Source organism: Priapulus caudatus, unplaced genomic scaffold (genome assembly GCF_000485595.1).
Source record: "Priapulus caudatus unplaced genomic scaffold, Priapulus_caudatus-5.0.1 Scaffold385, whole genome shotgun sequence".
In the NCBI taxonomy this organism is placed as follows: Eukaryota; Metazoa; Priapulida; class Priapulimorpha; order Priapulimorphida; family Priapulidae; genus Priapulus; species Priapulus caudatus.
The window spans coordinates 28,316-52,757 of NW_014577446.1; the positions used below are offsets into that span (position 1 = coordinate 28,316).

The 24,442-nt window shown below is 46.6% G+C and overlaps 1 protein-coding gene across 2 annotated transcripts in view; it reads left to right on the plus strand.

Moving 5' to 3' along the window:
- The first annotated feature begins 12,692 nt into the window (after positions 1-12,692).
- The window catches only part of LOC106809801 (probable indole-3-acetic acid-amido synthetase GH3.11), a 39,631-nt gene continuing 27,881 nt past the window's right edge, over positions 12,693-24,442 (plus strand). For both annotated transcript variants that reach the window (XR_001393913.1, XM_014813007.1), the window contains exon 1: positions 12,693-12,853. The gene's annotated coding sequence lies outside the window, so the exon portion shown is untranslated. The remainder of the gene's footprint in view (positions 12,854-24,442) is intronic.

The window sequence follows — 24,442 nt, forward strand, 5'->3', positions numbered from 1 at the left end:
CACGCTATCTCGTTTTTCAAGCCGTTCCTTGTCGAACTTGACGTCACGTCTCTCTCGCAATCTGATTTGCGTTTCATTCGAGGATTTGCCGCCTCCGAACATATGGCCGCGGCGCCCGGACGACGCTACGTATTTGCGAGGTCGCAGACATTCATGGAAAGCCTTTCTAACACGCAGCCCAGACGATGTCGGCGACGCGAGACAAATGTGGCTTAGAAAGCGACGTCCTGCTGTTGCGCTAAGCGATATTCCACGCGCGCTACGGCAACGCGCATAGGAGCCACTCGAACTCGATCGCTAGAAATACCCCACAGACGAGAAAGAGATGTACTACATACCATATAACACGTGTGCGCTGAGCGGCGCGTGTGTTTGTGCGTGCGTGTTTATATGTAAGTCGACGCCGACTTGTCGGAATAAACTCCATCCTAACGATGGGTCCAGCGGCGATACACTCGTCAGAGGCGCATTGTATTTCCCGCATGGCAGCAATAAGGCCGTAGCTATTAGCACATAATTAGCCTAACAGCATCAAAACGCGTTTTGTCATAAGATGCTTGTATCGTTGGGTGTATTTTAGCGCCTCGTGACTGGCTCTATATGCAGACGTCAAGAATTTACTGGATCCTTCGTTTTTACCGATAGCAGATCATTGGGAGTTAGTCGTTTTTTGCCGGGGAGTGGGGCGAGTGCGAACAATTGCTCTCTTTTATTCACGCCTAGTTTTTTGCTGCTAAAACATGCAGCATTTATTTCGACATCTTATCGAACGCGCTCCTGCGAAAACCTATTGCTGTTACAGAGTTAAAAAGGGATGGAAACTTTGAACATAAAGAGCTTCATGTCTTATACGAACTCATTGTCGATTATGGCGCATTATGCCGGCTGCAAGCGCATTAACATTTCGAAATGCGACGTGTGTAAATATACCCGCAGCTGGCGATTGATAAGAGCTCGCGTATTTCAAAGTAATAGTCTCGTGCGGGTTTACGCGGGATGCTGGAAGGCACGTTACAGGCATTGCCATTTGATAAGCACGGAGAGCAAGAGCCGTTGCTAGGCATGCGGTCTGAGCACGATCCGCGGAGTATCGCCGCGCAGCTACTCGTCACCTGTGAGGACCAATTATACAGGCGAAGTTGAAACGTGACTCCGTTGTTTTTACGATGAACATGCGCCTTATGGCCAGCGTTATCAGTATCAACCAATCCGTTTCATTCTCTGTATTTATTGTCTTCTCGCTCGTCACCGGTCGCCTTCAGGCAATATAATGTTACTACACTGTTAACCACCTTACCACTGTTGATAGATGTCATCGCTTATGCTATTACTATTTAGCCGGCTATTTTGAGACACAACGCTAGATACAACTTCTACTCTCTTCTTACTTCTACTTCTACTTCTACTTCTACTTTACTTTTATTACTGGACAGTCGTAAGGAGATAAACGTCCAGGGAGTGCCGCTCGCGAAAAGCTCCAGGTGCAGCGTGGAGAGATTTGATGGTAATATTTCTCTTAAATGTGAGCTAGATGGTTCAGAGATCCGTAGGCATTCTCTGGGCCAGGCATCAGTACTGATGCGACTCAGATATACGCATACTACACTGGACACCTTCGCGTTACTAATCGCACGAAAGCCAAGACCGAATCGTAAATTGCCAATTCGGTTGGCCGCATAGTAGCACCAAAGCTGGGACACGTCGGTCGGCATCGCTGCCACGCTCACGTTCGTCGGTGGTCGTCATTGCAACACATCACAAACACGCAACCGACTATGATGCACGCAGGGGCGACTGATCCCTACGCGGGTTAGCGGTTAGCTGTGCGCAACTGCAGCCAAAAACAGAAGTTCTTGAGGCACACGTGCACTCTTGCTATCAACTAATGGCAGCGCACTCACTAGAGCCCTATGTTCTTGATTATCTAGGAAAAAATCACGCCCCCCGCGTGCCCCGCGCGGAATCGAAGCCGCTCGCGTATTGAATGCTTACGTGTCGCCCCACTGCCGAGATTTTCGGCGACGGAAGGCGCTGAGTTTGAAAATTAATCAACGGCGCTATACGCGCTGTTTGATGTCGGGCTGCTTGTGCTTATAGCTCTGGTGTCATCGCACTGCTGCGGCGAACCATAATTACATTGAGACCGCATCCACGTAAATGTATTACTGTCGGTGAAAAAAATTGCTAGTACCGCGCGATTATGCGAGTTGCGCGGCGTTTGCTGCCACGAATGCAATCGGCCAAATTCGCGCCATTGAATGCAAACTGCTGCACGACTTACATCCGCCATAGCTGGGTCTAGCGGTCCATACTGGATCACTAGGCTATATTAATGGTAGGTTCGTGGTACTACGCTGGTAAGCTTGAATACGCGTTGACGTTCTAGTAACTGGAAATTTCGCAGTTGTAAATTGAGCCTAGCTGTTCTGTACCGTCTGGCCACATAGAGCATCACACGCATTTCATACAAGATGAATGCAAATAGTCGACGCTTTCAGAGGGCGCTCTGAGGCACCCTGCTACAGGGGAATTCGTGAGGGCAAGCTGCTACAAGGTGGAATCGTGGGCCGCTAGCGGATCGTGTGGCTACAGGAGAATCGAGGGTCGCCTGCTACAGGAGAAGTGAGCGCCCCTGCTTACCAGGCGGACGTCGGCCTTGCGGAATCGTGAACTGCTAGGGCCGGAACGCACTGTAACAGAGCGGAATCGTGTGGCCCCTGCTAACAGGAGAATCGAGGCGTCCCTGCTACAGGAGAAGTGAGGCCCCTGCTACTAGGAGGATCGTGCGGTCACCTGCTTCACCAAGGGGAAATGTGGGCCCCTGCTTATACAATGGGGATGAGAAGGCGGGCCCCTGCTAGCAGGCGGGAAGCGAGGCCCCTGCTCAGGGGAATTCGTGGGTCCGCTGCTCGGGGAATCGTGGGTCCCTGCTACAGGGAGAATCGTGGGGTCCTTGCTACAGTGGGAAGTGAAGGCCCCTGCTATAGGGGAATGCGTAGACCGACATGCTACAGGTGGGAATCTGGCGCGTAGGGGAATTAGGCCCCTTGCTCAGGAGGAGCCCTGTGCGTAAGGCGACCAGCGCTGCTACAGGGGGAAATCGTGCGGTCCATGCTACAGGGCGGTAATCGTGGGTCCCTGCTACAGGGGGATCGGTGGGTCCTGCTTGCAGGGGATCAGTCGTGGTAATCTGTACAGCGGGAATTCGCTTGGGCCGCCTTGCTACAGGGAGAGGCGCGGTAGAGCTGTATCCATCAGGAAATCGAGCTTTGATAGACCGGCGAAGAGAGATTGGGTCGGCAACGTCGGCAAGCAGCCACGCGGTGCTGTGGCCACGAGTCACCACGAACGCCAACGGAATGTCATTACACGCGCGCGAATTTGTAGTGACCATATTCTACAAGAAATTATTCTATAATAGAAGTATAGAGGTGCTCGTGTTACTACAATACGACATTGTAGCAATATTCCTGATCGGAGAGTATTATGTATTTATTATAAATATATAATGCATAAGTTTTTAATTAGGGTTTATTACTTTTGATTATTGTAATTACGTTACTTATACTTAATACATTAATCGTATTTGTTACGTGTGTCTAGCTGAACTAATTACTACCATGATGTGAGAAACCGCAATCGCGTTGTCTAACAACATTCCAAGTTGGTAGTAGTCTAAATGGTCAACTTACGTAGAACGTGCAGCCAATGTTCATGAACTGCAGGTACAAATGTCTCTGGGCAATCTCCGGATATCTTGTCCTGGTGCGAATTAGGTTCAGACAACGTATCTTCTGCTGACCGCACGCTGTGCAGGTGATCGGAAAGTAGGGACATTATACCAAATGGTGCTTCTGGGGGTAAAATATCCGCATGCGCGCATTGGGTAAGCTTTGAGGAGTTCAGCTACGTGGAGATTTGACGGACCTGGGTTCCTTCGTTACGTTGATTTGTATACATGGTATACCTCGCCGTTCCGCTCCTGAGTGGTCACGTTTTCACTTCTTACAGAATAACTAACCGGGCAAAATTTTTATGCAGCCCAAACAAATTAATACAGCTACATAAAATAAATAACGGTGCTCACAATTATAGGATTATATAAATCGTGCATCACTTTATAGGTATATAAATCCTGCATACTTCAATTAGGTTATATTAAAATCTGTCTCAATCACATTAGGGTATTTAAATCTCTTGTCATTCACCTATTAGAGTAGTTTTAAATCTGCTCCACATGCGATATGATTTCGATTGTATTCGATATTGTTTCAATTTTAGCCGATATTATTTCTATTTTAACGTTTAAACTATAGAGCCCTAAAGAACTACCAAAGAACGTCAAGCAATATTTCATATAAAGAAGGTCACAATATCACTGAATAAATAAACAAAATAGAAAAGCGGCACGCCGAAGTAGAATACCACCAAAGTTCATTAGGACAGACACAGCCACATCGGCTGAATTACTACATAACGAGAGTCTCATATTACATGTGGCAAGAAAACGTAACTCCGGAAGATTGAAGATGACTTATCATCAAACTGTCTTCTACAACTGCCGAAGGGTAATCCCGGGGGGGAATGTTGCTGTCTGCACCCTTAACGCATGCCACCAATCTCTCTAAAACATACCTTGGTGGATAAATAACCGAGCCATCCGTCAACATGCACCGGTGTTTACTTACTTGGGGACAATCTCCGCCTGATCTCATACCACGGCGGACGAGGAAAGGTATAATATATTGACACTGAACTGGAATTAGCTTTGATCGAACCCAAGCTTGAACTAGCTTAATATAATCTTTGAACCCAATGAAATGGCTTGTGTGGGGTAACCTACTTGCTAATAATCACAATTCCAAATGTCACGGACGTCATTAGAGTCGATGCAAACAATTTTTTTAAATACAGCTGTATAGCTTTTGCGGGGTTCATTGGACACAGTCATACACACAATCATACAGTTGATGCACGCAGTTGTTCAGTTGACAGTGCAGTGATACACACACCATTACTATTATCAGGATTGAATAACAATATATTCTAAATAATAAAATCTATTATTATTCACTCCTGCTATTACATTAGCATCGATCCTCTCTGCTATTCACAATTTACTTCTCAACTTCGCCCTTCGATCGTAATCACCGACTAGGGCGCCCTCTTTATGCGATCTTGGAATTCTCCATAGGATCCTTAATTTCCACGTTTACCGCGTCCTACTTTCTTAGATCACCGACGTCATTTTCCTTAATTTTATTTATCCGTTGTTATCATTATAACGAGTTATTTAATGCAATTGCATGTATATTAGTTCATATTATGGCCCATAACTACTTTATTCATCATTAAAGCATCTGGCAGACCACAGTACGTGGCACCGTCACTACATGATGGCTGAGCGAACTCAATTACGAATTCAAGCGTGCGCAACCCTGCGCTATGGCTGCCATTATACAGTTTTATACTTATTATATTTTAACTTGTGAATATTGTACTTCAAACGCTAACGTTATATGCATTCTAGGATAGCATCGAACGTACTACAAGTGCGACTAGTATACGGCAATAAAACCTTGCCGTAACTGCTACGTATACTGCTACGTTTACACTATGTTCCCGGCGGCCACGGCAGCCCCGTTTCAGGCCACCGTGGACAAAACGGGATGAACGTGAGACAACGCGGGGGGGGGGACGGAATGGGCAAACATGACAGGCCGTGATTGCCGTGGATGCTGCGCCAGATTTTTAATCTATCAAAAGATTTGTCATGACAGTCACGGTGCGGATGAGAAACCTAGTAGGCCGTAGTAAAACGGGGTAAACGCAACAAAACGTGACAGTACGTAATAGGCCGTAACAAAACTTGGAGGCGGTCCGTAGTGGGACAGGAAGGGACGGACGGGACATGATGGGTTCGGCCCGGCGCGCTACGGCGCGTTGCGTTCTACTACGGACTGACACGGCGCGCGCGGTCCTAAAACTGGACTAAAACTAAAAGTAAAACTAAAATGTTGAGTAGTGGCCCAGCTGCTGCCTTCTGTCTTCCGATAACCATTCGCGCACCCACATGGATCTTGGTCTTTTCATCCGCCTTCTTCGCCTTCTTCCTGACTGCTACACTTTGGCCTTTCCTCTCTGCAACTGCTGCTGGCCTTCTTCTTGCTGATGCAAAGACTGGATGTATGCACCCAGCAAACATGCAAACACACAATCTTCTTCATCTTGGACATTCATGATGTTGTCTCGTAAAAATCTCAGGATACAATGATTGCTATTGCTTTGGAGGCTTTTTTTAATACCGTGGGCATAAACGTGCTCCAAAGCTGCCCGGCGTCCACGTTTCATCCGTAGAAAGCCTTGACAGAACGTGAAAAACGTGTCAGACCTTGATCAGATCGTGAGAAACGTGAGGGAACCCATCAGAACGTGACGGGCCGCGAGGGAACGTACTGGCATCCGTGGTAAACCGCGGACCGAACCGTAGTGCGCCTTGGACCCTCCGAGACTCAGCAGCCCCTTCCCCCCACGGCCCGTCACTGATACCGTGATAGACCGTGAGAAAACTTGGCAAGACCTAACAAAACTTAAATACAGAAAAAAAAATTGCCATAATCCCACGGCTCACTACGTTTCGGGCAAACGTGGCTGCTGTGGCCGCCGCGAACATAGTGTAAACGTAACCGTAACCGTAACTATCACCGTAATTGCCTATAAACGACGATGTAATTGCCAATTCTGTTGGCGGCATATACGCCCAAGTGGCAACGCCGGATCGGCATCTCGCACCCGCCTCACGTCCGTGGGCTGTCATTGCGCACAAAACAACGCCAACGTTGAAACCAACAAAAAGAACGCCAAATCAACCCACGTTCAACACTTCTATCAACTAGCAAACTATAATCCTCAATTGTGTGGGGATCAAGCGCAAAACGGCAAATTTTGTTGCTGCGATGGAGTATGTTCAACCTGACGTGATTTTGGGCTGCGAGTCGAAACTCGATAGCTCGATTCAATCTGCAGAAAAATTCCCTACAGGATATACGGTCTTCCGCAAAGGCCGCACCCTCCATGGTGAAGGTGTGTTTATTGCAATCAAAGCTTGCTACGGCGCTGACTATTGCGAAGAGCTGAAGGTGGCTGATACCGATGCCGAAATCATCTGGATAAAAGTCACCATGTAGAACGCTAAATCCCTGGTCATGGGTAGTTTTTACCGCCCACCGGATGAAAACGCTGAGAAGCTAGAACAGCTCGATCTTTCCCTCCAAAACCTTCCGCCTCGTTGCCACGACAAAACCATCCACCTGGGTGGCGATTTCAACGCAAGCGGCATCGACTGGGATGTCAATTCCGTCGTCCAAGGTGCTGACCATCCAGGCGTTTGTCACAAACTTCTGGAAATCCAAGCGGATCACTCACTATCCCAGCTACAGCTTAAATCTACCAGGGGAAAAAATAACTTGGACTTATTTTTTACGAACAACTCGTCCCTGGTCAAGTCGGTTCAGACTGCCCCGTGGATCGGCGACTACGACATGGTCGTGGTGGAAGCGGATATTAAACCTATGCGCACCACCGCATTACCAAGATCGGTCCCACAGTTCAGGAAGGCAGATTGGCCGACGATCAGAGAAGCAGTTACCCAGTTACAGTCCGACATTCTGGACCATGATAAATTTGAGCAGAACTCCGTAAACGATAACTGGGAACTCTTTAAGCTTGGGCTACTAGACATCACAAAGCGACTCATCCCTCATTCTACTGCCAGGAAGCCGACCAGTTTACCGTGGTTTGACAATCACATCAAGAAAGCTGTATTCAAGAAACAACGTCTCTTCTACCTCGCCAAGAGAAAACCCTCGGACAAGACCCGTGCGTGTTACAAGGCTCAGAAGGTACTCGTCCGAAAACTTATCTACTCAGCACACCGGAGATAATCACCAATATTCTGGATCCAAGCCTGAGCCAGCATAACCCCAAAGATTTTTGGCGTTACATTAAGTCAAATAGGAATGACGGCTCTGACAGGTGTTTCGCCAATTTGTGAAGGCAGCAGGCTAGTTAGTGACTCTCGTACTAAGGCCAAACTTTTAAATAAACAGTTTCAATCAGCCTTTACTAAGGAGGATACAGAGAACGTTCCGTCACCACGTGGTGAGACATACCCAGCTATGTTAGACCTGGTGATAAGCATCCACGGAGTCGAGTTGTTACTTCAACGTCTAAATCCGTCGAAGGCCAGTGGCCCAGACTACATTGCTAATAGGCTACTCAAGGAAGCAGCCCATGATATTGCCCCAATAATCACTGCAATATTCCAACAATCATATGAGCGTGGTGAACTACCAGCAGATTGGAAGGAATCCAGGGTTACCCCAGTATTCAAAAAAGGTGACCGGAATGCCAGTGAGAATTACCGACCAGTGTCATTAACCTGTGTGTCGAGCAAACTCATGTAGCATGTCGTAAGCCGCCATATCATAGACCACCTTGATTGCTATAAGATCCTCTCAGCCTACCCGCATGGCTTTCGTAAGCTTCACTCATGCGCTTCTCATCTCCTGATGAGCACACACGACTTTTTGAGTTCCTTTGATCGTAAGGTACAGGTGGATGTTGCAGTATTAGACTTTAGATTAAAGCTTTTGACACTGTACCCCACCTGCGACTCATGAAGAAATTACATCAGTACGGCATCAGGGACATAAGCTTATCATGAATCAAGGATTTTTTCAGCGATCGGACCCAACAAGTCGTCATTGATGGAGTGTCATAGGATAACGTGAAGGTGGAGTCTGGGGTACCTTAAGGCACTGTGTTGGGCCCTCTACTCTTCTTACTCCACATTAATGACCTTCCTGACGCCGTCGTATCTCAAGTGAGGCTATTCGCCGACGACCGCCTGATCTACAGAGAGATCAGATCGATTGCTGACCAGATAGAGCTCCAGCGGAACCTGGAACGCCTTCACGACTGGGCATCAACTTGGGGCATGCGATTCAACACAAAGAAGTGTAACATACTCCGAATCAATCGACGAGCTGGTACTCCATTTTCCTTCTTCTACAAGTTGGATAAGCATATCTTAGAGGAAGTGACCACCACTAAGTACCTCGGCCTGAACTTTTCCTTCAACCTAAAATGGGACGACCACATCAGTTTGCGCAAAGGCCAATTCAGCACGCTCGGTTTTCTACGCTGCAACTTCTAAGCGCACACCTCCCTGCGTCATATGTTACGTAGGGCAGGGAGGTGTGCGCTTAGATTTTGTCGTCAGCGGCAGTGGAACAGATAAGACCTATCTCGGCCTCAGTACGCTGGTTCCACTGTTAAATAGTTCTCAGAAAGAAGGAATGGCGAAACTCTTCGGTGTTGACTCGCACTGTCTGAAGTTTCTGACTGTTCTTTCTGATGCAGAAAACTATCCAGATCCAGAACGGCCAACCCGACGTACCCCCCGCCCCCCCCCCCCACGGTCGGCCCCCGCCGGCATCTTGGATCGGAGCCGTTCGCAGTATTGATCACGTGTCGGCCCCCACGCGACCGATTCGGCGAAAGAAGGCGCCGCAACTTCGCACAACTCTACATCAACCGCGCCGCTCATCCCCGCTGTTTGATGTCGGCTGCTTGCTTATGCGCTGCTGGTCGCATCGGCAGCTGCTAGCGCCGAACCAATAAATTACAATTGAGACCGCTCCGTAATGTATTACATTTTGCGGTGCAAAAAAAATGCTAGCCGCGCGATTATAGCGCGATGGCGCGTCTGGCCACGCAATATAGCAATGCGGCCCAAATTCGCCATTATGCAAGCTCTGCGCCCGAGCTCACTTTTCAGCGTATTCAAATAGTACTTGTCGTTACGATCTATACCGCCAGATAGATGCAACGAGACTGAAATCTGTCAACGAGACAGGTCACCGGGGCGACCGGGCTCTGTCGGCGTGGACTTCTGGGAATAACGTATTTTCCCCGGGCGTAGATTTGAGGAGTGCGCGCTACGGTGGCAGGCACTAGTTAGTGTTAAGGATTAGTGTTAGTAATCAAGGGTTAGGGGTTTGAGGGTTAGGGTTTAGCGGAACTAAGGGTCATAATTATATTAATCAATATCACACTCACACCTCACTACGGGAAATGATTAATAAAAGCTTGTGGCAGTATACGTCATAAGACGTGATGAACCGTGCCCTCAACTACGCCCCAGGCGGGAGTGACACACACACCCCCACCGCCCCCCCCCCGCACATCTTAAACGTTATGAGATGAAGGAAAACGTTAGCGACATCTTAAGGGCAAAGCATTTGAAGAGCGATACCCTCTCAGTGACATGCCTAAACGCCCACGCCGACCTCGAAATGCACTCACTGTGCTTACCCGTAACACATCAGCTCATCACCCTTCACTACTAAGCTGTCACAAAACTGAGCGGAATAGACACGCCAAATGAGTTTGCCGCACTATACGGACTAAATCATCCAAGTGGAATGATTAGCAGTTCAGAGGAGGCGAAGTATACCATTTGGCAGAACGCGGTCAGTGAGACATGAGTCATGCTGCCTAATCTTTCTCCAATTCATTTATTGATTTAAAGCGGAGTGACAACGCACGTGTATAAGCCAATTCCTCAACGTTCCGTCTGTCGGTAGCCATACGTACATGCCGGCCGCGTCCAATGAGAGATTACGTGCCGTACCAATGGCGCGACAGCTGATCTTCACTTATGAATCGTAAGAAAAATGTTATTACAACGCATGCAATGTACGCTGCTCACTAACTCATTTCTAGCGAACGACATCACCCGACGCAGGGCTATAATAATAATGATAATAATAATAATAAATGATTCCGACCGCAGTATCAACATAAAGCTGAGTATATCTCGCCTGCCTGCGTCTAGGCGTCCACTACTGGAATCAGCTAGGCTCAAATATTTAAATGGTTAGGAATTCGTCGTACTAGCAGGTACTTGAACTACGCTTGACGTTTTCTAGAACTGAAATTTGGCAAGTAAATTGACCCTAGCTCGTTCTGTAAACCGGCTGCACCAAGAAATGCACACCCGCATATTCATAAGATGATATCAAAATTCATTGGAACGTCGCATGCGATCCTATGGTAATCATACGAACACAGAATACCTTAACGCTAATTGGTCCACGCAGAATTTTCAACTGCACATATGGGATTCAGTGTAGGTAGAAAATTCAGTACGCATGCCTAATATACATTTATATTTTGCGGCGTATAATAATAAACTATTCTATAATACATGTGTCATTGACTTGCGCGTCGAATAGTTTCATAAACGTCGAACAGAAAGAGTCGTATGTGTGTTGGCGCCATCTGGCCACATTAAGCGCGACGCTCTACTCGCAGCGTTCACCATCAAATTCAAGGTGCGTTATCCTTGCGTCTGCTCGTTAGCATCAAAGCACGGGTCTGAGACAAGAGTTATCAAATTTATTCGATTTTTGAATGAAGACCGGGGCGGACAATCAAGCGTTCGACGATTGCCTCTCAAAGAGTCGCCAGAACAAGCTCGGAGATACCCGATAATCTGCTTAAAAACACCAATTCATTGGCACCTTTAACATACGGTCAGTCAACAGGGAATCATGGCAGAGCACTAGTATATAAGTATACCTACGGTACACCACTATAGATCAGTGGTACTAAGCCACCATTGCCAAGGCTGTAACTTGGAAAGCGCTTGCTCTCCCACCCACACCCGTTCTCCACCTCGCCAAGCCCGCCGTTATCATACTTATTCATATTTTAACTTGTCGAATGTGTAATATTGTTACTTCCATACGCTAACGTTATACCTGAGCACTATCTCAGACACTCACGCATCCACCCGCACGTACTACCCCCAAATCACATCTGCGCGCATGCGTATAATATCATGATCGATAACCCATATTCTGCACTCTGTCGCCAAAGCCATCACGTCATAAGTATCTGTGCAGTTATTATACCGCCCCTACTACCTCCGCCATGCTTTGCTAATCGGCGCAGCTTTGTTTCCCCGCGTACAAAACACACGCTGTAGACGGCCGGCATATATATATATATTTATATAATATAAATATATATATATATATATATATAATATATATATATATATATAGGTACAGCTATAGATCCGTGGTACAAGAGTACTCTGTTATGTACTCGTGTGGTTACTAAGCCCACATTGAAAACGTGTAACCTTGGCAGCGCTGCTCTCCCCCTGCCCCACCAACCGCCGTACACGAGGCAAGCAGCATCAATAGGCGCGAGTTTATCGAGCTAAAGAGGTGAGAATAGGGGCAGCGCGATGGCGGGGGCGGACTGCGCGCGTAAAGCAGCGCCCACTGACCTATATTATCTGAAATATATATATATATAGGTAATATATATATATAGTATATATATATATATAATATATAATATATATATATATATTTCATAGTGGGCAGCACTGGGTGCACCTAATGTTATACCGTGTCGGGCAGCGAACGTCTGTGTGTGTAATATTTAGCACACGGAGAGAAATATCTGACGCCGGGAGCTAAAGGCTAGGATCCGCGCTGAGAGCGGGGAAAGTCCATCTCTGTGTGTGTGTGTGTGTGTGTGTGTGGTGTGTGTGTGTGTGTGTGTGTGTGTGTGTGCTGTGTGTGTGTGTGTGTGTGTGTTGACCGCTTCAAGGTTGGCGGGAGCTTATTTCGTCAGCAGCAGACGATGGCGGTTCAACTGAGATACGCTGCTGCCGCTTCCGTCGTGTTCGTTTTACTCTCTTACTACCAGTTCAGCTGCAATGTCTTCGACAGTGAGAACGACTAAACATAACTCTGGAGATTCGTCTCAGGTAATATGGCGCCTATTGATTATCAGTATTATCAAACAGGCGGTGCTAACTAGGGCATGCGGCCCGTTCTTCCGAGTCATAGTATATCATGTCATATGCTAGCTCTAGTAACTATAGCCAGCGCATGCGCTGCCGCAGGGCTCTGGGCAGCGATCGCGCGGGCCTATAGGACTAAGAGCTTCGTCATATCCCTAGCTATATTCGCAGAGTTGTTGCATATTGGTATTATCAGGAGTAAGATAATATAGGATCCTATATTATCTTACTCCTGGTATTATGTATATGGTATATGCTATATGCTACATGTATTTGGTATATGGTAATATGGCGCGTATTGATTATTATTATTATTAACAGCGGTGCTAACTACGGGAATCGGGCCCAGTTATTCGAGTCTATATATCATGTCATATCCTATATTCGCAGATTTGTTGCATTATTTATGGTCGGGAGTTAGGTTGACGTTCCTATGCTGTTATAGGTAGGACCGACGCTGGTTCGTTCTCAGTCAAATATGCCATCCGTAAGGTAGTGTTATGGTATACATTGCATCAGGAGTGTATCAATTGGTGTGCAAGGTGTATCAGGGTGTATCAAGGAGTGCATCAGGAGTATTGATACACTCCTGATTGCATAGTGTATACATGTATAGCATCAAAAGCATGCATATCAGCAGGAGTAAGATAATATAGGGTAGATAATATCCTATATTATCTTACTCCTGATATCAGTAGTACTACAGCTTGACCTGTATACAGTCTCAGCAGAGCAGCATACATTAGGAGCCTATAATTTGATAAGAATTGCCCCCCCCCCACCACCACGGTAAGTAATGCGTGGCAAAAGGCTTACGCGGGATTTTCAGCAAAACTATTAGGCATGTTTGTTTTATTAACCTAATATATATTTGGCGATTTTGACATCTTTTCGTCTAATCTTTGTGATAAGACAGGTTTGCGCGTGTTGACACAACCCTTCGATAAATCTATAGTAACACGTTTCAGGGAATTGGGATTGTTCCATAAAAATATAGAGAGACACCATTAAAACTAGTACGTATATTATTTCTATGGGTTGTCCCATCACTTCCTAAAACCTAGTCTAGCTAGCTGTTACGGTTACGGTATGCAAACAATATGCTATATGCTATGTATGGCTGCAGATGTAATTATGAAGATATCTACGTATCAGGAGTATCATAACATAGACATTATAAGAGTCATATATAGAGACATATATAGAGTATTATATTATATTCTAACACTCCTGTACGTATGTGTGCGTGCTTTTGTGCGTTTACGTGGTGTGTGCGTGTATATAATAAGTATCTGTGAGTTATTATACCGCTATATCCGCCATGTTTCTAATGCGCACGCACGTACAAAACACACCTGTAGACGGCCGCATATATCTTCTATATATATAAAGTTGTTCAGCCGAACTAGTTCGTCTTCGCATAACTAAAGAACTCCGCAGCCTAAAGGAAAACTAAAGATATTTTCAGAATCAGCAAGTCTGCGAGGTGGTTCTAGCTGAAACTTAAAGTAAAAAAGTAAAAAAGTAATAAAAATTCTATTCATCAATAGATGGTGGTGCGTACAGATTAACATCACGTACGTGTGAATCTATGGTGTATACGGCACTATACGCTTAACGGCGCAGTGGCCTAATCGCTAGAACATCCGTCTCCTACAGCGGGATTCTGGGTTCGAGTCCCAGCTGCGGTATTTATTTTCCCGCTTTTTTCCTTTTTTTCCCTTTACCTACCTGTTTAGTATTATTTTTCTAAATACAGAAAACAGGAAAATAATTAAAAAACATACGGGATTCGAACTAACGACTATTGAGACGTAACGCCGGCGCGCTACCTGCTAGCCTATACAGCGATATAGAAATTCACACATGACATATGCTAAATAAGAGCGAAGTCGAGTGAATACATAGACTCTGATTGGTTCACCAGTCGGTTTGCCTAGGCCGCGGTGTAAAACGGAAACTAGCGTACGGACGACGCTACGTATTTGCGAGTCGCCAGACATTCACTGGAAAGCCTTCTAACAACGCCGCAGACGATCGGCGACGGAGACAAATGTGGGCTAGAAAGCGACGTCTGCTTGTTCCTACGATAATTCACGCGCGCTAACGCAACGCCGCAATGGAGCCAACTCGAACTCGATCGTAGAAAAATACGAGAAAGAGATGTATACACCATATAACACGTGTGCGCACGCGCGCGTGTGTGCGTGCGTGTTATATGTAAGTCGAGCTGACTTGTCGGAATAAACTCCACCTAACGATGGCGTCACCAGATACACTCGACAAGAGCGCATGCAGGCCTGAATAAGCATCGAACAGAAATTAATTAAAAATACTCACACTGTTACTGCACTTACAAAACATACACTTTATTCATGTTAAATAACTACAGATTCATGCTCTATGCTCCCTTCGAAACTTTTGCCAGCTCTATGATGCGAATTTCTGCAAAGTTGTCTGAACACATTTCATACAGCACAAAAACACCAACCGTCGCTGTGACTACGGCCACATGACGGAATGTCACGCAATACACAACAAAAATAATTTTACTTCTAATGCTTTCTCGACATGCACGAGGCCATCCAACTTGCGTGCATAATCTAATTATATTGCACTCTAGTGCGAATTTCGGCGGAAAAAAAAGCCAAAAAAGGCCTTTTCTAGAGACGAAATAGTGGCAAACAATCGCGGTGAACAATCGCGGAGGCTTACTTGTTATATGCCTCCTATAGCACGTAATAGCCTAACAGCACAAAACGCGTTTTGGCATAATGCTTGTATCTCGTGGGTGTATTTAGCGCTCGTGACTGCTCTATATGCAGACGTCAAGAATTTACTGGATCCTTTGTTTACCGGATAGCAGATCATTGGGAGTTAGTCGTTTTTGCGGGGGATGGAGTGACGGAAGAATGCTCTCTTTATTCACGCCAGTTACTGCTAAACATGACAGCATTTATTCGACAATTTTCGAAGCGCTTCAAAAGCTATTGCTTTTATAAGAGTTAAAAGGGATGGAAATTGAACATAAACACTAGGTATAGAACATAATATGCGCATTAGCCCGCTGCAAGCCATCTACCCATTTCGAATGCGACTCTGTATAAATATACCCGAGCTGGGCAATTGAAAGAGCTCAGTGTATTCAAAGTAATAGTCGTGCGGGGGTTTATCGGGATGCTGGAACGCACGCTTAATGGCATGCCATTTAAAAGCACGGGAGAGCAAGAGCCGTTGCTAGGCATGCGGTCTGAGCACCTCTGTCCGGTATATATAGGCCCGGCAGCTACACGTCACCGGTGCCATTCAGCAGATAATGTGCCTATACACTGTTGACTATAATGCTATTACTATTAGCCGGCTTTATGAGCACAACCAGATACAAAACTTCTACTTTAACCTTCTACTGGCTAATTCTACTCTACTTCTACTTCTATACTCGGTCGTCCGTATGACTAAACGTCCAGGGAGCTGCCGCAGAAGCCGTCCGCAGGGCAGGCGTGAGAGATTTGCATGGAACACATATTTTTAAATGTAGGCAGTAATGTGTTCCAGAGATCGAGGCTTCTCTGGGCCAGGCGCTCATTGCGCCTAGCACTGCTAGCTATAGGCACTCTGCTAAGCTAGCAACGTTGCTGAGCTCATTTGCGCGCTAGCGCAGGTACTAGAGTGCGACTAGTATAACGGCATAAAACGCTTGCGCGTAACTGCTATACGTATATGCCTAGCGTTTACAGCTATGTTCTCGGCGGCCACAGGCAGCCCCGTTTCAGGCACGCGTGGACAAAACGGATGGACGTGAACGACGCGGGAGGACGATGGCAAAACGTGACAGGCCGTGATTGCCGTGGACTGCTGCGCCAGCTTTTTAATCTGCCAACAGATTTGCCATGGCAGTCACGGGGGCGGATGAGAAACCTAGTAGGCGTAGTCAAACGGGGTGAAACGCAACTAAAACGTGACAGTACGTAATAGGCCGTAACAAAACTTGCGAGGGCGTCCGTAGTGGAGACGGAACGGGTACAGGACGGGTTCGCCCGGCCGCGCTGACGGCGCGTTGCGTCTACTTACGGACTGACGACGGCGCGCGCAGGTCCTAAAACTGACTAAAACTAAAAGCTAAAACTAAAATGTTGAGTAGTGCCCAGCTGCTGCTTCTGTCTTTCGATAAGGCATTCGCGGTCACGCCCCACATGGTTTGGCCTTTTTATCCCGCACTTCTTCGCCTTCTTCCTGACTGCTACACTCTGGCCTTGCCCTTTCTGCAAACTGCTGCGCCTTGTTTCTGCATGATGCAAGACTGGATGTAATGGCACGCCAGCAAACATGCAACACACAATATTCTTCATCTTGGACATTCATGATGTTGTCCTCGTCGAAATCTCAGGATACAATGATTGCTATTGCTTTGGAGCTTCTTTTTATAAGCGTGGGCACAAACGTGCTCCAAAGCTGCCCACGGCGTACCACGTATTCACATCCGTAGAAAGCCTTGACAGAACGTGATAAACGTGTCAGACCTTGATCAGATCGTGAGAAGACGTGAGGATAACGCCATCAGAACGTGACGGGCCGCAAGGGAAAGCGTACTGCATCCGTGTAAAACCGCGGACCGAACCGTAGTGGCGGCCTTGGAGCGGCCCCCGGGACTCAAGCAGCCCCTTCCTCCCACGCCGTCACGGATACCGTGATAGACCGTGAGAAAAACTTGGCAGACCTAACAAAACTTGAATACAAGAAAAAAATGGCATAATCCGCACGGCGCACTAAGTTTCGGGCAAACGGGCTGCCGTGGCCGCCGCGAACATAGTGTAAACGTAACCGTACCGTAACGTAACCGTAACTATTACCGTAATTGCTATAAACAGACGATGTAATTGGTTGGCGGCATAGACGCCCAAGTGGCTAACGTCGGATCGGCATCTCGCAGCCCGCCTCACGTCCGTTTGGGCCTTGTCCCAACTTGCGCACGAAACAACGCCAACGTTGAAACCACAAATAAGAACGCGCACCAGTCAACCCCGTTCAACCCCTTCCTATCACTGGCAAACTATAATCCTCATTGTGTGGGGGAATGCAAGCGCAAAAAACGGCAAATTTTGTTGCGGCGATCGCGAGTATGTTTCAACGGCTGACGTGATTTTGGGCTGCGAGTCGAAACTCGATAGCTTCGATTCAATCTAGCAGAAAAATTTCCTACAGGAATTATACCGGTCTTCCGCAAAGGCCGCAGCCGCTCCAATGGTGAAGGTGTGTATATTGCAACAAAGCTTGCTATGCTGACTATTGTGCGAAGAGCTGAAGGTGCTGAATACTGAAGATGCGAAATCATCTGATAAAGTCACCCATGCTAAACGCTAAAATCCCTGGTCATGGTAGTTTTTACGCCCAACCGGATGAAACGCTGAGAAGGCTAGAACAGCTCGATCTTTCCCTCCAAAGCCGCTTCCGCCTCGTTGCCACGACAAAACCATCCACCTAAGTTAGAAGATAGAAGGGAAGTGGGGAATTGTGCGATGTAGAGGAGAGGTGGGTGGACAGGGGGAAGAGTTCGGGAGTGGGGGGGGGAAGAAGGGGGGTCAGGGGAAAGTGGGCGAGAGGAGCGGGTCTGGGGCATTTCAAGCAGACAAGCGGTCATCGACTGGATCTCAGATTCCCGTCGTCCAAGTGCTGACCATCCAGGCGTTGTCACAACTTCTGGAAATCCAAGCGGATCACGCACATATGCGCAGCTGACAGCTTGAATCTACCGAGGGGAAAGAAATAACTTTGGACTTGACTTTTTACGAACAACGTCGTCCTGGTCAAGTCGTTTAGCACTGGCCCCATGGATCGGCGACCATTGACATGGTCGTGGTGGAAGCGACATTAAACTAATGCGGGCAGCCACCCATTACGCAAGATCGGTCCAGCAGTTACACGAAGGCAGATGGCCGACGGATCAGAGAAGCAAGTTACCGCAGTTACAGTTCCGACATTCTGGACCACTGATAAATTGAGGCAGAACTCGCGTAAACGATAACTGGGAAGCTTGTTTAAAGCTTGGCTACTAGACATCACAAAGCGACTCATTCCCTCATTGCTACTGCAGGAAGCCGACCAGTTTTTATCGTGGTTTTGATCAATCACATCAAGAAAGCTGTTACTGCAAAGAAACAACGTCTCTTTTTACCCTCGCCCAAGAGAAACGCCTCGGACAAGACCCGTGCGTGTTACAAGGCTCAGAAGGTACTTGTGCCGAAAACTTATTCTACTTCAGACACCGGAGATTACATCACCAGATTATTCTGGAATCCAAGCCTGAGCCAGCATAACCCAAACTTTTTGGCCGTTACATTAAGTCAAAGAGGAATGACGGCTCTGACAGGTGTTGTCGCATATTCGTGAAGGCAGCAGCTAGTTAGTGACTCTCGTAGCTAGGCCAAACCTTTTAAATAACAGTTTTAATCAGCCTTACAAAGAGGATACAGAGAACGTTCGCGTCACCCACGTGTGAGACTATACCCAGCTATTGTAGACGCTGGTGAAAGCATCCCCACGGATGTCGAGTTGTTAACCTTCAATACGTCTAAATCGTCGAAGAGCAGTGCCGCAGACTACATTGCTAATAGGCTTACTCAAGGAAGGGCAGCCGCATCGAGATTGCCCCCATAATCACCCGGCAATTTCCAACAATCATATGTTGCGTGGTGAAGCTACCAGCATTAGATTGGAAGGAAGCCAGGGTTACCCCAGTATTCAGAAAGGTGATCGAAGTGCCATGAGATTCAGCGCGACCAGTGTCATTACCTGTGTGTCGACAAACTCATGGAGCGTGTCGTAAGCTGGCGCATAATCAAATAGACCACCTTGATTGGCTTAATAGATCCTCTCAGGCTCTACACGCATGCTTCGTAGCTTCACTCATCGCTTCTTATCTCGCTGATGAACACCGACACGACTTTTTGAGTTCGCTTTGATCCGTAAGGTACAGGTGGATGTTGCAGGTATTAGACTTTAGTAAAGGCCTTTGACACCGTACCCGCAACCTGCGACTCATGACAGAAATTACATCAGTGCGAAGCATCAGGGAGCATTAAGGTTATCTGAATCAATGGATTTTATACAGGCGATGGACCCAACAAGTCGTCATTCGATGGACGTGTCATCTGATAAAGTTGAGGTGGAAGTCCTGTGGTACCTTAAGGCACTGTCTTGCCCTCGCTATCTTTTCGTACTCCACATTAATGACCTTCTGACGCCGTCGTATCTCAAGTGAGGGCTATTCGCGCGACGGGACTGGCCTGATCTAGCAGAGAGATAGATCGATCGCTGACGAGATGAGAGCTCCGCGGACCTAGGAACGCCTTCCACGACTGGGCCATCAACTTGAGGCATGCGATTCAGCAAGCAAAGAAGTGTAACATACCTCCGAACTGCCATCGACGAGCTGGTACTCCATTTTTCCTTCTTCTTACGAGTTGGATAAGCATATCTTAGAGGGAGCTGACCACACTAAATACCTGATCGGCCTGAACTTCTCCTTCAACCTAAAATTAGGAACGACCAACATCAGTGGCGATTTGGCAAAGCCAACAGCACGCCTGCGTTTTTCTACGGGCGAAACTTGAAATTTGTCGCAAAAAGCACTGCAAGAAGTTTCATATAAGTCATTAGTTCGGTCAATAAATTAAGAATTTGCATCTATTGTTTGGGATCGGCGTTTTCTTGGTCAAAAACATTGATAAGTTGGAAAAAGTTTAGGAGAAGGGCAGCCCAGGTTCGTTATGTAGACGGCTGACCGGTGTGACAGTTAGCGGTTACTCGATAATGCTACGGAACTCTGAATTGGCCTTCCTCATTGCTTCAGGCGGCGGAGCGATCCAACGCATTAGCATTCCATGAAGAAGATAATGTTCTTCATCAGTGGCGGTACGAGCAGCTCAGTATTAGCCAAACCTGGACCCCCTAGCGAACACGCAGTAAGAACAGTCATAAAAACTTCAGACAGTGTGGCGAGTCAACACCGACGAGTTTCGCATTCTTCTATTGCCGAGAACTATTTCAACAAGGTGGGAACCAGGGTTACTGAGTGCGATGATAGATGCTTATCTGTTCCACTGCCGGCTGACGACAGACATCTAAGCCGCAACACGCTCCTGCGTTATTATCCACGTAACGTGGGCTAGCGCAGAAAACATCCAGATCCAGAACGCCAACCGACTATCCCTCCCCGGTGGCCCCGCCGGCCATGCTTGGATCGGAGCGCGCTTCCGTGTAATTGATCACAGTGGTCGCCCCACGCGAGATTCGGCGCAGAGAAGGCGCAGAGTGGAAAATTTCATCAAGGCGCGCTATCGCTGTTGATGTCGTCTGCTTGCATTATAGCCTGGTCGTATGCACTGCTGCGTGAACATAATTACATTTGAGACGCATCCGTAATGTATTACATGGCGGTGAAAAAAAATGCTAGCCCGGCGCGATTATGCGATGGGCGCGTCTGGCCACGAAATGCAATCGGCCCAAATTCGCGCATTAATGCAAACTCTGCCACGATTACACTCAGCATATTAAAGTAGTAATTTCGTTATCGATTATAGCCAGAAGATCAATAGACTAAATCTGTCAACGAGACAGGTCGCGGGCGAACAGGTCTGTCGGCGTGACTTTGGAAATAACTTTCCCGGACGGGCGTAGATTGGAAGCACTTAAGTGTTTAAGATTAACGTAAGATTAGTTTAGTGTTAAGATTAGTGTTTGAGTATCCAGTGGGTTAGGGTTAGGGTAGGGTTAGGGAAATAAGGGTATAATAATATAATAATAAATAATATAGGGAAATGATTTATAAAGCGTTTTGGCAGTGACGTCATAAGACGTGATCACGTGCCATCATCTACGCCCCGGGGAAAGTGACACACAGCACCCGATCATCTTAAACGTTATGAGATAAGGAAACGTTCGCGACATCTTAGCAAACATTGTGAGAGGAAGTATGCCTAGTGATATGCCTTACCCGCAGCGCTGAAATGCACGCGGTGCTTACCCGAACACTAATATATTATAAGCTTCACAAAATGAGGCGAAATCAGCGAGCATCCCAAATGAAAGTTTTGCCATTACGGATAATCATGCAGTGGCATTTACAGTTAGACGTATAGGCTTGCCAAACGCGGTCAAGTGGGGCACATATATGTGCTAATCTTTTATTCATTATCCTTGATTTAACGAGTACACGACGTGTATAAGCTAATTCCCAACCGTCGTCTGTGTAGCATACGTACACTGCCGGCGCTCAATAGAATCACGTGCCTAAAACAAATAAAAAATTATTAAAGATAACAGAAAAAGAAAAAGATACAAATAAAAGAATAACAGACAAAAAACAAAAAAAAAAAGCATGCCGACACTGATTCACAGTTATGAATATCTTAGGAAAATGTTATTACACGCATCATGTACCTTGCTCAACTAACTATTTCTACGAACCGATATCACCGACAGCAGGCTATAGATAATAATGATAAATAATAATAATAATGATTCGCGACACGGCGCTAGTCAACTAAGTGATATATCTGCCTGCTGGTCATATGGACGTCATACTGGAAGACTAGGCTATATTTAATGGTAGGTTCGTGTACTAGCTAGGTACTTGAACTAGCGTTGACAGTTCTATGAACTGAATTTGCAGTAAATTAACCTAGCTGTTCTGTAACGGCGTCTGGCACCATGAACATCACATCCGCATTTCATAAGATGAAATCAAAATTCATTGGAATTCATGCGATCCCATGGTAATCATACGAATACAGACAATAGCCTCCGTATTGATCGCAGGAATTTTCACCTGCCACAATATGGGATTTAGTATAGGTAGATTCAGCACCATGCCTAATATACATTTATATTTCGGGTATCATAATAAAAACTAGTTCCTATATAATTGTCATTGACGTTGCGCGTCGAATAGTTATAAACGTCGACAGAAAGGTCGTATGTCGTGTTGGCGCCGGATGCAACATCTAGCGCGACCTGCTCATGCGGCGTTCACATCAAATTCAACGGTTGCGTTACTTTGCATGAAGAAGGGCGGACAATCAAGCGTGTCGCTGACGATTGCATCAAGCCAGAACAAGCTCGGATGAATCCCGATTATTCTGCTCAAACACAATCATTGCAGGCCTTTAAATTACGCGCAGTCAACAGGAATCAGCCGAGCTAGCTATATAGATATACGGTAGCAGCTATTAGATGCAGTGGTACCTAAGCCCACATTGAAAAGGTGAACTTGCAGCGCTGCTCTCCGCCCCACCCTCCCAACCCGCCGTTATATACTTATTATATTTTAACTTGTGAATGTGTATATTGTACTTCATACGCTAACGTTATATGCATTCTAGGATAGCATCGAACGTACTACCCCAAATCACTCTCGCGCTTGCGTATAATTATGTCGATAACGATATTCTGCAGGCTCTGTCGCCGACGTAATAAAGTATCTGTGAGTTATTATAGCCGATATATCCGCCATGTTTCTAATGCGCACTAGCACGTAAACAAACACTACGCTGTAGACGGCCGCATATTATATATATTATATATATAGGTAGCAAGCTATAGATAGTGGTACCAAGAGTACTCTGTTATGTACTCGTGTGGTACTAAGGCCGCACATTGAAACGTGTAACGCTTTGGCAGCGCTGCTCTTCCCCCCCGCCCGCCACCCAACCCGCCGGTACAGAGAGCGAGAGTTTGAGAGACTGAGGAAGGCGGCAGGAAAGATAGCGCGAGGGGCGGTATTAAAGGAAGAGGCTGAGCGAGAGAAACGGTGGCAAGGGGAGAGCTAGGACGGGGCAGCAGAACGCGTGTCACTACAAGAAATAACGAAATGAACGAAATATGTCAATGATAAATTAAACATGAGTCAAGAACAATCATTATAGTCGTACATGTCAACAATTAGCATTGTTGGATTTATACCTGGCAGCGCGAGAATTGAAAGAGTACATCAAACGTGACACGAACGCATGTAGCTTTTAACAGGCAACTTTTATGTTTGTTCCAATCAAACTAACTGCGCTGGGCACAGTTATAATTTATATAGCTGGCTAGGCACGCGCAGGTGGCAGAGCGAGAAATAGCTGCAGCCTATTGGCAAACACACGTTCTACTCAAGATGTATCGTTGCTCATCCGAGGAACACTGTCTGCCAGCGTACTGCTCGTCTACGCTATACCTGGCGTCAGCAGTGTTCGCCTGATCACGCACCAACCACCATCGTGCTTCTCCAGCCTGTCTAATCCCTCTGCTAGTACACCTCCAAGATGAAGCTGCGAGCAGGAAGTGACAACCTTCAAACCTTCAACGCGGTATCGATCAACTGAATGGTGCGCACAGTAAAAGTTGGATTCTACAATCATTTTCGTCGGAACGAACTCAGTGGCTATGTTTTCGAAAGCATTGCTAAGCGGATTTGAGTAGGTATGTTTAGATTTCACGTACACCGCATTCGCGGGACCGGAGACAGCGATACAAGAGAATTGTCAGGCGGTAAGAGTGGATTACTCGACTGGT